The sequence below is a fragment of the Protomyctophum parallelum genome (genome assembly GCF_964188405.1).
Source record: "Protomyctophum parallelum genome assembly, chromosome: 8".
NCBI lineage: Eukaryota > Metazoa > Chordata > Actinopteri > Myctophiformes > Myctophidae > Protomyctophum > Protomyctophum parallelum.
Genome location: NC_139703.1, coordinates 30138438 through 30154339, shown reverse-complemented (window position 1 = coordinate 30154339; position 15902 = coordinate 30138438). Strand labels below are relative to the sequence as shown.

Here is a 15902-nt window from a genome sequence, read left to right as displayed (position 1 = left end):
AAACGACAGTATCACCTCACCAGATTAAATAGTTTGAAGGAACATATGGACATGAAAATCTAAACAGAACAGAGTTTAAAGAGTAGACTGTTTGGGTTCTAATCTGAATCTAAACTTGATATCTCTTCATAGTCATACAAATGCATCTAAAAAGAAAAAGGTTCAACGTTACGCAACACACAAAAAGACAATGTTTTATTTTGTTTTACACTGGCGACGGCAACACTCCTCCTCCCTGTGCCAAGTGTTACCAGTCAGCTGGGATGTTGTGAGAGATTACAGTGCCAGTGGCCACACACTGGACAAGGAGATCAGCTCACAGCCGTGTCGTGTGCCGAGCGAGCAGGATTACCTACTCTACAACAAGATTACTACCAGACAATGCCCCGAAAACAAAAAAGGACTCACTTTGTGCCCCATGAATCAATTGTCCACGGGTGATTCTTTTTTTGTTTGTTTAAAAACACATTGCCAGTATTCTCTCGAGGGCTTTTGGAGTTTCCTCATGCATGCTTTCGAAAGCACTTTCGTACTGTATACTTATTTTACACTAAATGTGTAATGGGTCTAATACTCTCTAAATATTGTTGCTGCTGGGTGGAAACCGCATAATAATGATGTGCAAAACTGTTACTTTCCAGGATTCAAAGTACCAGATCTACAAGCTCAAAAGAAACAAGTCACATTTATGGCATATTTTGAGCTTGTAGATTTGCTACTTTTGTGTGACACTGTAGTATGATGAAGTAGGCTAGGGCATCAATTTACAAAATAACATTAAATTTAATATGGAAAAAATATGTTTCTGCCTGACGGCAAGTAACAACATACGTAAGTGTAGATCATTTAACCACTTTTAACCCGACTTCTGCATTTTGTGCATGATTTCATTATAAGAGAATATTGTCAAAATGTTGACAAATAGTTGAAAAGGATTTGTACAATATGCATGAAATGCTTACACATACAGTAACATTGCATGTTCGTATCTACATAAAATGTAACCCTGCTATATGCTTCATTAACCAGGGTCCACCAGGAGTCCATACTGAAAATAGCTAGCCTGGCTTATGCCCCTGTATTGCTAGCCGCCGGTGAAACGAAATTAAAATTCAGGCCGAGTGTCAGGCTAGATTAGAAAATAGCCGATCTACCAGAGAGTTCCGACGCATTGTCGCACTGTGACGGATTGTGAGCTTGTAGATCGGCTATTTTTGCTGAATGTTCACCCCAGAATAGCGATGCTAGAATTCATGTGGTTAAGAAGAAGAAAAAAGAAATCTGCATTCCCATCAATTAGTTTCAGGGAAAAAAATAATAATAGCATGCACACCCACTCACAATTGCTAGTCATTATGCACAAGTATGCACATTGCAGGTGCACAAGCTCATTACCCCCATGTCATCTCTAGGGGCACAGTAGTTGGGTATACGCATATGACTTTAACAAGCATAACTCCCACCCAACATTGTTTCATGTACAGGAACCTGCAGGTACTGTATGTATGGGGTGAAAGGAGAAGCAGGGTGTGTGTGTGTGTAGGGGCTGATGCTGCCGTAGTCCTCCAACCATTAGAATGTAGGGCACGTCATGTAAATGATGAATGTTCAGAGCACGCTGCTCTATTTCCACCGAGGAAGGGCACGGAGTGCGCAAACGTACCTTTTTCTTACTTCTGTTAAACCCTAACATTAAACATAGTAGTGTATGTCAACTCAATAAATGGATGCATAAGTCTTGAAATTGCTAATCGGAATGCTAATGAGCCAAAACGGACTGCTCGCTGGAATGAGAACGATGCTGAAGGGCTTAAGCTTGTGTGAGAACAAAATAATTGTGCTGCACCACAGAACCAGAAAAGTACTGCAGGTAGAGTTTACACACACACACACACACACACACACACACACACACACACACACACACACAAAAAGGGTCATCAGATACATTGGTATCACAATTAAGTAATTAGGGGGCAAATTAAGTAAGGTCTGCTGCTCGAGCTGGGAGCTGCCTGCCAGAGACATGGTACTCTACTACTCTCTAGTCTACATAAAAGTCAATTCATACTTAATCGCGTGGCGGTTTCACATGATCTACAAGCCGACCAACACGTCTTGTCCATTAATCGGTGTGAGCTTGTAAAATCGGCTATTTCCGACACAGGACACTGTAGAAGATAAATTCACTGTGGAAGATAAAGTAAGCACAGCAGCCAGAGTTTCTCTACTGTCATACTGTAGCTGTTCCTCCCCCGACTACTGAAAGAAAATACTTCTGTGTCTGCACTCTGCAGAGCTAGCAGTCCAGGGAATCATCCTTGAATCCTGGCAAATATTCACAAGCAATAGCTTTTATTTCTGAAGATGGCATTATAACAGTGTAGACAGTCTTGTCTAGACAAGTACGAGGCCCAAACGATCAGCATCCCATCTGATACAGTATATTCCAGTCTAAGCCCATCTTTGAAGAGCCATCAATCATCTCTATCAGTAGCTACAGTAGGCACCAATCTGTGAATGGACCATACATCATCTCAACAGGCAACAGATGAAAAAATGGAACATGCTAAATTGAGCTTTGTGCCTCCTCCGACATTACATAATATCGCAACAAATCTGCCAGCTGTTCTCATAAATCATCTTTCTAATTATTTCGAAAGGAAGGAGGCATTATTAACATGGATAAAAAGTTATATTCAGAGATGTTCTACTAACCAAGAAAAACTAAGTGGCATTCTCTAGGAAAGCACTTTGTGCTGCCAGTAAGTATTTTTATACGGAGCAACAACGCCCTGGAAATGACCCTCGGATATCCTGGACTGCCAGGGGATTATCATCACAACTAAATATTATGTTCATGTCCTTTCCAGCTCAAAAAAGCTTCCAAGGATTAGCTAGTAACATGCACATACCAGTACCACCTTGTATAAAATGTGATATTCATGCTGCATGCTAGCAACAGACAGCGGGGATAAACAGATTTATTAAGACTCCTCCGTGTTGGTGGGCTGAATGCAGCAGTTGTGTATGCAGGCTTTGAAATCATTTAGCTTGCCAGTATAGAGCCGATTATGATGCATATCCCTTGAGAGTAAACATTTTATTTTACTTAACTACATTTTCCAAAAATAGCCGATTTACAAGCTTGTTGTTGATCTGCGACGCATTGGCTGCATAATTGCCGATACCGACAAAAGTCAAATAATGGCCATATCAGCCAAAACGATATGTCTGCCAGGCTCTACTTGCCAGCATCACTGTTCTACTTCTGCCCTAATAAAGTTAAGTCTGTTTTCTGTAACTCCCTTGACATTAACTTATCTCTTGGGGCTGTTTTGTAAAGTCACCAGACAGTACACAAACAATTTCCAGGCCTAATATAGGCGTACTCACTAGATAGATCTGCCTGTTGATAAATTCTCTCGTGTTGATAAATTCTCTCTTCAATTCCAATTAATGGTATCTAGGTTAGTTGAGCCAACATCGTACTGTACCGCCATAACATCAACTCAAAGCCAAAGCCCATGACTCGCACGATCCAGAAAACTCTGAAAATAGACCAACCTTTTAACACATATCTTGGAAATTCAGAGTAAAAGCGGGTCAGAGTGTCCAAGTGGAATCCATTTATGACCTCTAGCCTGAGGATACAAACCGTAGAGCAGAAACCTCTGCTAGCATGGCCAGGTGGAATTCCTCCTGAGAAAGGCGCTGACCAGGGGTGAGGCCACACGGGACGGTCCGACCGCTCTGCGCGATGATTAGTCTGACCCTGGCAGACCCAAATCCAGGAGTGAATTATGGGAGAGAAGAATAGCCTCAAACGAATATGTGGTCAGAGAAAAATGGTACGATTCAAAACATTTGCCCACAGTTCGTTATTTTACCCATGTCTGTGGTATTGTCTCTTTGTATAACTTATGATAATAAAATACAGATGCTAATATTTACCATCCTATTATGAACTATATATTGTATGTAAGTTGGGCACTGACAGCTTAATGGGTAGAGAGGCCTCTGGGAATCAGAAGGTCCCCGGTTCGACCCCTGGCCCAGGTCTAAGTGTTCCTGAGCAAGACACTTGGCTCCTAACTGCTCCCCAGGCACTGTATTAATGGCACCCACTGCTCCTAATAGTTAGGATGGGTAAATGCTGAGGGCAAATTGCAAATGTACTATGACAAAAACAAAACCAACATTCTCCCCTAAAAATAGGGGTGAACGGGTCTCGAGTTACGTGGATTACAACCGTACACACACACATACGTACAGAGACCTGGTGCATTTAGAGATACTAGAGCGATGCCTGTGGGGCGTCTACAGCGGTGCCCGTTAGGCACTGGCCTACTTGGAATGATGAAAGTTGGAAATGCCCCTCCCAGATATTATGTCCGTGTCCCTTTTATGCCCATATATGGAGTTCTCTGTCAGGCATGCCCAAATATGGAGTCTATGCACACACGTCAGAATGATGTCAGAACAGGCCAGCTCCATATATGGACCCTGGGCAAGGGCCCTCTCCACATCTGGGCAGAGGCCTATTTGGGGCGGTTCAGGACAACCGCGACACCGGCCACTGCACCCCCTGTGGTGGTTTGGAACGCGTGTGTCGAATTTCTGAAGTCGAAGTCGGTGGGGCGAACAGTTCTCGAGTTACGTGGATTACACACGTACGTACAAACAGAGACTTGGTGCATTTATAGATAGAAGGAAGATAGATAGATAATAGATATCAAATAGGGGTTATTGAAATAAATAAATAAATCACACTTGTGTGAAGTGACGGGCGCAAACATTAAAGGTCCATAGACTTGGCTGCCATATGACGTCATTTCAAAAGCCAGACATTGGAGGGAATAGCGCCCCTCAAAAAAAAGGCTGAGAATCATTGCCATATCATATAGAGTGCACATTCATGATGTGCTGTACCTGCATGTCTTTCTGCCATTGCCATCTCTTCCCATTCCACTGTGTACCTGATCTCAGTTACAAACACCATTGCCAATAGCAGGGCATAACAAACAATCATAGCTTGAAATGAACAACAGTCAAATAAAATCCGTGACTTTAACATTTGAATTGCCATCAAGAGCCTGAATGGCACCTGCTGTTGATGTGAAGAGTACACATACAGTTACATAAAAGATTAAGGGTAGCCTACATCACAGCAACTTCATTTTCCTAATGCAAAAGCCACCATCATTAGAATTGTCAGATTTGTTTCAAAGTGTGTTTTCAAAAGATTAAATCGTAAAAATGTAATAGAATCGTGACCTTATTAATGACACCCCTAGCCAGTGGGTAAGCAAAAAAGCGGAACCAGGCTTTGAACCTAAAGAATAGAGACATTCAAACTAAAGCTTAAATTTCCATTGGCCTCTTCTTGTCTGTTCATTTCACTCTCATCGGATGCTTCAGTTGGGTCAGACTTCAGTCTGGCTCATAGGTTGTACTGTGTATAAGTGACATCTCCTATCAACAGCATGTCTAATTGAATCATCCCTGGCTAATCGTAGACACAGAATTACAGGAGATCTATGACCTAACCAACCCCAGGCCTCCTGAACAATGGCCTGGAAATCTGCTATAAATTCCCCAGCTAATCAGGAGCGCCAGGCTCAGACTCGGTCTCAGGGGTCAATAAACATGCATTAAACTCAAAGTAGAGAAAGAATCGTCACAAGTAGAAGAATTAACACTAATTACATAGCGGTCTTTAATCTAGTCACTTGAGCGTCTCTTTTGCAAAGTGACATTTGGCCTGCTTTGACCAAGTCCCAGAATTAAACATCTCATTAGACTTGCCATTTGAACTGAGTCGCTCTCTCTCTGGTTATGAAGCCATGGAGTTGAAACATCTGTCAACGCACTGTCACTGGTTTATTGGGGGCTTTATGAGGGGATAAACTTAGTTGACCGGAGCACCCCAGGGGTCTATACTAGGTCCACTCCCTTTTCTCTGTACACCAAATATCTTTGCAGACACATTTTGTGCTTGTATATCTGCTATTTTCGCCAGATGATCGCCCCCAGAATAGGTACACTAAGGAAGGTCCATGTGGTTAACACTGTGTGTGTGTGTGTGTGTGTGTGTGTTGGGGGGCAGATTAACTTCCCCTTTGCTTTAGCAGGATGACCTGCACATTCCTCCTCTGCAGTGACCCTGGCTCATTCTCTGGTCCTGCCAGACCAGTTCTCTTGCACACACACACACACACACACACACACACACACACACACACTTTGCCAAAACCCTTAGCTCAGGTACAGAGCATTATAATGAAAATAAATCACATTTACACATGAAAGATCTTTCTGTTATTTGCCTATTGCAGCAGAAAGACTTTTAAAGCCCTATGCTCACTTTTTTGGGAATATGTGAAAGTGAAATGACAGGAACAGAAGTAGAGTAGGCTGGTTTGAAACAAAACAACAGATGCAGAGTTGGTGGAACAAAGAACAACCGAAGGATGTAAAAAGTTAACAAATATTGAAGAATGAAAGCACGGCTCCTGCCGTACAATAACAATAAGATTATTATTTTTTAATTAAATTATGCAGACAATCCAAAGAAAACCTGAAGTAAGTTGAGGACATGGTAACTGTTATACATTCCACTGGGTCGTTTCTGTTAGCGATCTGTCAAAACAAAATATGTTGGCTAAGGCACACTGGCAAACATGGTATAATTTTAGAGCTAAGCCCTTTGTCCAGAAGGCCTTGAGCATCCATAATACATGCAATTCCCTGAGGAAGCACAAAGTCTAACAGATGCACCAACATTCCAACACAACAAAATGCAAGCCAAAGAAATCACCCTCCATCTAAAAAAACCAAAACAATCATAACATCAAACAAAACAGACGGATGGCAAAATTAGCAAAAGGAATTAGAAAATTGTCCACTCCATTTCCTGCAATGACCCTACAATGTGTGGGCTAGCCGCTAGACGCTAGATGACTTGACCAGACATCTGACAGATTTACCAACTGGGCTAAATTGTCATCCAGCCTAGCCATCATTTCCCACCTTGGGCAATATCCAACAATGGTAACAGTAAGGTGCTGCCTGCAACAAGCCACTGCAATCCCTCTGGATGAGGATATAATCATAATGCCTCCAAGAATAAGAGTTTCTGCCTTTCCCCATGGCTCTGTTTACGCATGAATGAAACCTCTCTGCAACACCACCTGCTGACAGCCATATCCACATCCCCTGCCTCCATAATTAACCAACAACCTAAATCCCAAGCATTTAATAAAGCACGTACCTCTAAGAAGATTAAGGAGAGCAGAGCATAGGTGGAGCAAGTGAGTGCAAGATATGAGAGAGAGAGAGATAGAGAGAGAGGGACTTGATGCTAAGTATAAGCAATAATGTCAACATTTTAATTTTGTGTAACTTTGTTTATTAATTTTCCAGACATCCAGCAATGGGTAAAACGTTCCCAAAAATATTTAGTCTCTGTGACACAGGGGCCGCAATCTGCATTCAAAGATTTTCCTAGAAGCTTTGTCATTGGTTGATTTGCCGGTCTACTTCCTGATGGGTTAGTCATTTCGACCAGTTTTTTTTCGACCAATGACAAGGCTTCTAGGATCATCTTTGAATGCAGATTGTGGCCCCTAGAGGTGTCAGAGACTAAATGTTTTGGGGAGCGTTTTACTCATAATCATTGCTGGCCGTCTGAATACCAAAAAACACAACAAAGGGTCATTACAAATTTGACATATTATTGCTTATAACAGCTTTAAGGGAGGGATGGAGGACAGGGGCAAGCCATGGAAGACGTGGGTGCCCTTGAAATAGCCTGACTCATTACTGCAGTAGTGAGAGCATGTGTACCGATGGCTCGAGGAGCTACGGCCTAGCACTGGCAGTCAGAGTGACAGACTGTGCTATGGAACCAAAAGAAATTGTATGCATTTGTTTTTTTCTCTGTATTTTTGAGTGGTGCAACCACTCCAAGGAACAGCAATGTCCGTGTTGTTCACCTGTGTGTGTGAGTGAGTGAGTGAGTGAGTGAGTGAGTGAATGAGTGAGTGAGTGAGTGAGTGAGAGAGAGAGGGGAGTTGCACCACTCAGTTCACACAGGTGTGATTTTAATTAAAGAAACGGCAATATACGGCAATATAATTTCATCGTTCATCATTATTATTGTTAAATTAATGAACAAAGTTTACTTTAACTTATTTATTTTAATAATTTATATGGGCATATTTATAGATTTTTGCACACAAGGGATTCAACAGTGTTTAAGTCACCACCACCCCATGGAATACCGCAAAACACGTGTTCCACCTTATTCATACTGTATGCTAGATATGGGAGAAAACACACCTGCACAGAGCGGTGCAGCTTCTCCATTTGATTGAAGGACCTCACCAGAGGGACACAGTGCTGCTATCAAGCCACCAGCCAGCTCCTGCGACTCCTTCTGCCTAAACAGTCTAGCTTAATCTCTGGATGGCCTCCAACACAACCCTGCATGCATGGATAACTAGGGGCTAAAGCGACCGTTTCTTTTATTATCCAGCGCCACACTGCTCAACTGACATGCAGTGCATGTGGACTGTGGAAGTCCCCCGGGACGCTCCGTCTCGGTCTCACGCTGCCTAGTGACAATCTTGATCATCATAATTTAGGCACAGTGGTAAATGTGGTTTTTTTTAAAGCTACGGAGATCTATCTGCACTGAGGGTTAGAGTGCAATCAACTGAACCCTCTATTTTAGGTGGCGCCAGTTTGGCATGTCTGAAGATGGGAACACTAATCTCACCATCATTAACTATGCAGCCTAAAACAAAGTCATTATTTCCTAAACAACCAACCCATTACAAGCTTTACAGTGTAGCTAAATGATGAGCAATGGCAATGAGAACTTTGGTTCCCTGACATGGCGACATCCACTTTTAGGGTTAAAATACTTATAGAAGATCAACGTATTATGAATTGAGCAGTCATTTAGATCATAATTTACGATTGTCATCATGGAAATCATATCAGTCAACAACAAGTCAAACCGTTACAAAGTCTGGGACAAACAGTATTTAGCGTAAGAGTAGTTTTGCTCTGGATTTAAGCAGCGTTTGATACCACCTTAACTAAGCGATCTGTAGAATAAAGCCCTTCCTAATAAATACATCAGTTCCCCTAGCAAATGGCAGATAGTGGAGGATATTAAGTCAATATTTCATGAGAATCGTTCACTTTATGGTACAAGCACCAAAATTGGCACACGAGTGCTTCGGAACCTACTCTCTCAGAAAAGTACGTTGTCCACTTGAAAAATAAAAATGGACACCATTTTTCAAGATGGCCGCCAAATGAAAAAGGCCTTTTGTGGCGATTCTGGACAACCGTGGGTCCGACCGACTCGAGACCGGGCACTGCACTCCCTGTGGGTGTGTGGAACGTGTGTGTCGAATTTGAAGTCGGTGGGGCGAACGGTTCTCGAGTTACGTGGATTACAGACGTACACACACACAGAATTTGTGCAATTAGCAGATCATTGGAACGGTTGTTCGCTTGGTGATACAAGCGTGACATTTGCCGTGAACATTCCTTTGGTCAACTCTTTAACTTTTTAAACCGAGCCATCCAAAAATCCAATATGGCGGTGATATTTCAAGATGGCCACCAAAATTAGACTGGTTTTGCATTTCAGCATATATTTGGCTATACCTTTGTGATGTACTGTACCATACTACTGTATAATACTGTACGGCACTGTAGGGCATCATACTGTACCATACTGTACTGTACTGTACAGTACAGTACCGTACCGTACCGTACCGTACTGTACTGTACCGTACTGCATGGTACCATACTGTACCATACTGTACCATACTGTACCGTACCTTACTGTATGGTATCATACTGTACCATACTGTACCGTACTGTACTGTACTGTACTGTACTGTACCATACTGTACCGTACTGTACCATACTGCATGGTACCATACTGTACCGTACTGTACCTTACTGTATGGTATCATACTGTACCATACTGTACCGTACTGTACTGTACTGTACCGTACTGCATGGTACCATACTGTACCGTACTGTACTTTACTGTACTGTACCGTACCGTACTGTACGGCATCATACTGTACTGTACCATACTTTATGGTATCATACTGTACCATGCCGTACCGCACGTTACTGTACCGTACTGTACTTTACCATACTGTACTGTAACATACTATAGTGTACTGTACTGTACCGTGTGTGTGTGTGTGTGTGTGTGTGTGTGTGTGTGTGTGTGTGCACGTGCAGGGAAAAGGGGAGGGGTCGGTTAATGTGGAAATTGTAACGTAATTTGTGTCACAGTGAAATGTTGTGCAATAACAGTATGTCATACAAAAGCAATATTTGTACAGTAAATATGACATGGATGCAATGTAGTGCAGATGGATTTCTGTGGCATGCATCATTTTCTGTGCATAGAGAGATGTGTGCTAACGGAGTGATTTAGTAGGAGAAGTCGGACGGATAAACGGACATATTGCTTTGCATCCCCTATAGTAGTAGGATCTAGGATGAGCATCAAAACTATATATTTTTTATACTTTTCATTAGCACATGCTTGAATTTTACAATCCATAGGGCTGGACCACACATGGACCCCATTTGGTTTTGTTTTCTACATCTTCCTCTGTGACCTGCCACCTTCATGTCATCTCTCACAGCATCCTTAAACCTCGTCTTTGGCCATCCTCTTACCTGGCAGCTACATCTTCAGCATCCTTCTCCCAATGTACCCTCATCCCTCCTTTTCACTAAACCATCTCAACCTCACCTCTCTTGCTTTATCCCCAAACCTTCTAACCTGGGCTGATCCTCTAATTCAGTAATGTCTGATAATGTCCTTCCTTTTCACTCCTAATGAGAACCATAGCATCCTTAATTCTGCCACCTCCAGCTGTGCCTCCTTTTCATCAGTGCCACCGTTTCCAACCGTACGGCATGGCTGGTCTCACTACCATCGTATACATCTTCCCTCTCACTAGTAGCCTTCTGTCACAAATAACTCCTGACACATACTATGTCCCATATTCTCAATACATTGGCTTCTCTTGCTAGAACATTTCCATCTCTATACTCACCTTAACCTGTTACACTACTGTCTACTGTCTGGTCAATTGGTACAAATAATTCTCCCTCCCTCACCATCTCTCTTTGCACTTACTGTACATCTCATATAGCCCTGACCACTTCTTAGCCCACACCACCTGACATCACTTCTCTCTCTTCTTACCCATCATCTAAAAAAAAACCCAATGGGCATTGCCCATTGACATATATTCAAGTCTGTGTGTGTGTCTGTACATCTGTAATCCACATAACCCGAGAACCGTTCGCCCCACCGACTTCAAATTCGACACACACGTTCCACACACCCACAGGGAGTGCAGTGCCCGGTCTCGAGTCGGTCGGACCCACGGTTGTCCAGAACCGCCACAAAAGGCCCTTTTCATTTGGCGGCCATCTTGAAAAATGGTGGCCATTTAGTTTTTTCAAGTGGACAACGTACTTTTCTGAGAGAGTAGGTTCTGAAGCACTTGTGTACCAAATTTGGTGCTTGTACCATAAAGTGAACGATCGTGTCATTAATATCCTCCACTAAGAGGCTGCAGACAAATCCTCTTCGATCCCCCCTTAATAGTCTTTACATAGAGACAATTAATTGTATATTAGCGTACATAATGTGGCAGATGGGTTTGAGTCATGTCGAGTTTTGTGCACATGACTGCATCAATATCCATGGGAGAGAGGGATGTAAATCAGCAGGAGGTCAAAGTCATCGCAACAACTCTGGTCCGGGGGTCAGGGGGAGTAAGTTACCTGGATAATGAGGACACCCTCAGCTCCAGTCGCATAGCAAACAAAGTGCATTCATTAGTGGCTGGACAGACCAACACACTGTCGACATACTGATGCCCAGCATCAACAAACTGGGTCTAACGCACAACACCTCATTCATCTGAACCCCAATGGAGGCTATTTGAGAAATCAAATATTTGGGACTCGAAAAGGAATTGCATCGCCAAGCCAAGCTGTCTGTGATGCAATGCATGTTTTAACTCGTTACATTACCAAGGCAAGCTTCCTATCTGAAATGGATTGCATGGTAATAATGCATGTTTCAGTTTGAAATGCAAATTTTGCATGTCAATTAAGTCTTACAAGTCATGGACCCATGTACCATCAATAGAATTATTATTTATTTTATATTTATTATCTATTCACATTAGATCTATTTTGTAAACCAGTTATCAAAAACACAATATATATTACAAGTGCTCCTCGGAGAACAGGTCTCCACCAGGTCAGGGTTGGACAAAATATGTAGGAGTAATATAAACATGTGGGGTTGTTTTTTTAGGCTTTTTGTTCAAAACGTGCCACACCTGCAAACATTAGTAAGTAGCCTTGCCGAGCCATGAGGCCCATAGGGCAGGAGCCTATCTCCTGTTTCTGTAGCGTGAGGCAGCTTGATGTACAATGTACACCCCCTGGACATGACGCTAGTATGTCGCAGGGACTTACCCCCAATTCAACCCTTGATGGGACCCAAGCAGGGAGGCATTGGGTCCCATTTTTAGAGTCTTTGGTATGACCCGGTCGGGGATTGAACCCCGACCTCCCAGTCTCAGGGCAGACACTCTAACCACAAGGCCACTGAGCTGGTTAGAACATTAGATCTTAGGTCAATCTTTGCCAACCAACCACAATATAATCACACAGATCCCTCTTGATCACATGACTAGATCATGTATACCGATTTGTGTGAAATTTGGACTAATACATATATTTTTAAAGTGAGGGCCACTCTTATCATACATAATCTCATTCCGGCCAATCCCAATTTGTCTTCAATGTTTGTGTTTGCACAAACATTGTTCAAACATTCAAAGCTGGCCATTCATTGTCAATGGCATTCAATGTTTGTGTTAGGACAATGTTTGCGTTTACACAAACCCTCAACGCTAGACATAGGAGAGTCTAGCGCCCCTCAAAAATGTGTTTCACTTAAGTCAACTTCCTGATGGCTCTATAAACAGATGTGAAAAATGCAGGTAAATCACGAATCTGCCCGTTGTAGCACCATGAGGTTGATTTTAAGTGGCATTTCTTCCTCTGCCTAGTGAGAACATGCGTGCAAATTTCCACATAAGTCGCCTGCTGTGTTCATGATTTGAGCCATTTTGTTCACAACGGACCAATCCTGCAAAACAAAAATATGGAAAAAAGAACAGATCTGTGTTGATCCGTCGCACTCAGGACGTTGTGTAGATGGTGTGCGGGTTATTTTATTATAATTTAGGCGATGTTTGGGTTAATAGACCACCTTCAGGCATCTAAAAAACACAACAACACTAAATCGCCAATCATAGTTGAGACTTGCTAGATCTTTAGAGTCATGTGTTGTAAGTAACCCTTGTCTCTCTCTAGAACTCCCTCTCTCTAGTGTCCTGTCAATAATAAACCAGAAATGACCACTAAACCATTTACACTCTGCTGTCTGACGTTTGTTAGGTAATAGGTAAACAACAAGGTGGTGATATAGAACTCTCAATCCTATGCCTTGCACTAATGGATGATGGGGCCGAGGCCCAAGAGAATGACTTTGCCTATAGCAATCAGTCCAGTTCTTGGCATAGCAAAGTAATGTTGCTTTGCAGGATATTTAACTGAGAGAAGATTCAGAGTTCAGACCGTAGCTAACTCCGTATAGCCTGGAACTCACCTATGCTTTCTATGGCGCTACTCTATGCCGTATTGAAGTGGACTCAGACCCAGACTTTTTTTCTCTCCCTGGAAATTAAAACGTCTAGGTTTCCGAGGCTAAACTCCGTACAACCCTCAGTAGTCCCAGTTCTTCAGAGTCAATGAGATGAAGAGTCATCTCAAACTGAAAGAGGGAAAGCAAGAGCAATACAAACAATAGACAATAATACGTCTAGGGAACTCCAACACAGAACCATGCCACCAAAATAAATGGTCTCTAAAATTGCCCAGGCTCTATACAAATCAAATGCCCATTACCCAATGTTAAGAATAAATAAAAAGACAAAGAAAGAAACATGTATTTCACAAACACCACCACCTTCTGACCTCAGTCAATAAACTGGAGCTGATTATTACGTCCTCATCATGTCATTTTGGCAGTGTTTAAGGCTGTGTATTACAATTTAGGCACGTAATCCAGTGCAGCAAGAACACCACATGGTACATTGGTAATGCATCAAATATAGTCATCAAGAATCATACGTAAGCTAAGAACCTAACATCTGTCTAACAGTGGAATCTCTATACAATGAAAATATGCACTGCCATGCGCCTGTAAAAGGTTGAATGTAAGGTCGTCGAGGCTAGGGCCAGTGCTATATTGTGTATAATAAAAGCTTGTGCTAAAGATGACCCGTGTGCCTCTGGGCACAACTGTGCCATCCAACTCACTGAAAAGAAAGGATATAAGAAATACAAAAACCGAAACATGACTAGTACATTACTTTCTACATTTTTTACAAACGATTAATCCTGAGAATATTCTCTTCTACATGTGCAGTACAGGCACTGCTATTGATTTAAGATTTGATCGTGAACAACAGATGAGAGAGTAAAACCGACCCCATCCATTTCGTTCCATTGACATTTGCAGTTTCTACAAGCTGCAGAAGAAAGAACATCTCTACTTGTAAATGTCTGTGCACACAAAAAGGTAAGTGAGCCAAGCAGTTAGAGACTGTGTGCGCTCTTCTTCCCCGTTGAGTGGTTGCAGATCTTGGGCAGCCTCCAAACCTCCTGCCAGTGTAGGAAATGCCACATCACTCTGCCTTGAAAAGAGCTCCCAAGGATGGGGACAAGACACCACCCAAGAGAAAGAGCAAACGTTTTGTACTGGACTAATTACTTCTGCACGATTTACATGGCACAGGTCCATTGTGAGTTGAATTAACACCAAACATTTTGTTGTGTACACCATTTTAATTATGGTTTTTGCTCTTTAACATCAATTTGTCAAATATTGGAACACTTAAATCTCCATGAATTCAAGGCTTCATGGGGTGACTATTGAAAAGGCCATTGGTTAAGTGGTTGGTGTCTTTGTTTATAGTTCATACATGCCTGAACTGTGATCCAACTGAAATGTCAAAGAGTTTAAGAGCTTTTTTCTGTAATACATACGGCCATGAAATAACACAGAGAGGCTAATATAAAGAGCACTTTGATGGAAATATTCTCACAATAGTCTTGAGGGAGTAAATTAAAATGACCTGAAGAGTGAACAGGTACAATATATTAACCTCATCACTGGTACAGGGTGATGAAGGGAGGGGCTGCCTTGATGTTGGCTTAAATACATGCTTTCAGAATGGTGTAAAGTGGACAGCAACACAATGAACAGTCAAGGCCTTGGGCCATGTGAATGGGAACGTCTTTGCGACACACACAGACTGAAAGTGGCATACAAGAGGCTTAATACTTTATCAATAACACTCAGTGCTCATACAGCACGAACAGTCTCTTTCATGAGAAAACTGCTAAACAACTTCGATCGTTAAAAATAAATGAATTAAAATAATACATTTTTGATTTATGGAAATGTCCTTTAAGCAGGATATGGGGTTAATTTGGCCATTTAATTACAGGCTATATTTGATGGATTAGAGCAGAACCACATAATCAGCCTGTCAGTTTACGCCCCTTTCTGAAGGACTTTATATCCTGTATGATATCATATCATGCAATATGTCCATTCACTATATATTGTGCAACATTAAAAACAGAAAGTATGAGCTATTGAATTGTAATGATGGAACGTGCAGACATAAACAGAAGTCAGCCTCAGGGGTGATTTTTCAATACACTGCACAATTCAAATTCAGTTT

At 42.0% G+C, this 15902-nt stretch overlaps 1 protein-coding gene across 1 annotated transcript in view; it reads right to left on the bottom strand.

The window, feature by feature from the left end:
• trim62.1 (tripartite motif containing 62, tandem duplicate 1) overlaps positions 1–15902 on the bottom strand; it is a 39583-nt gene that overhangs the window by 22538 nt on the left and 1143 nt on the right. The window lies entirely within an intron of this gene.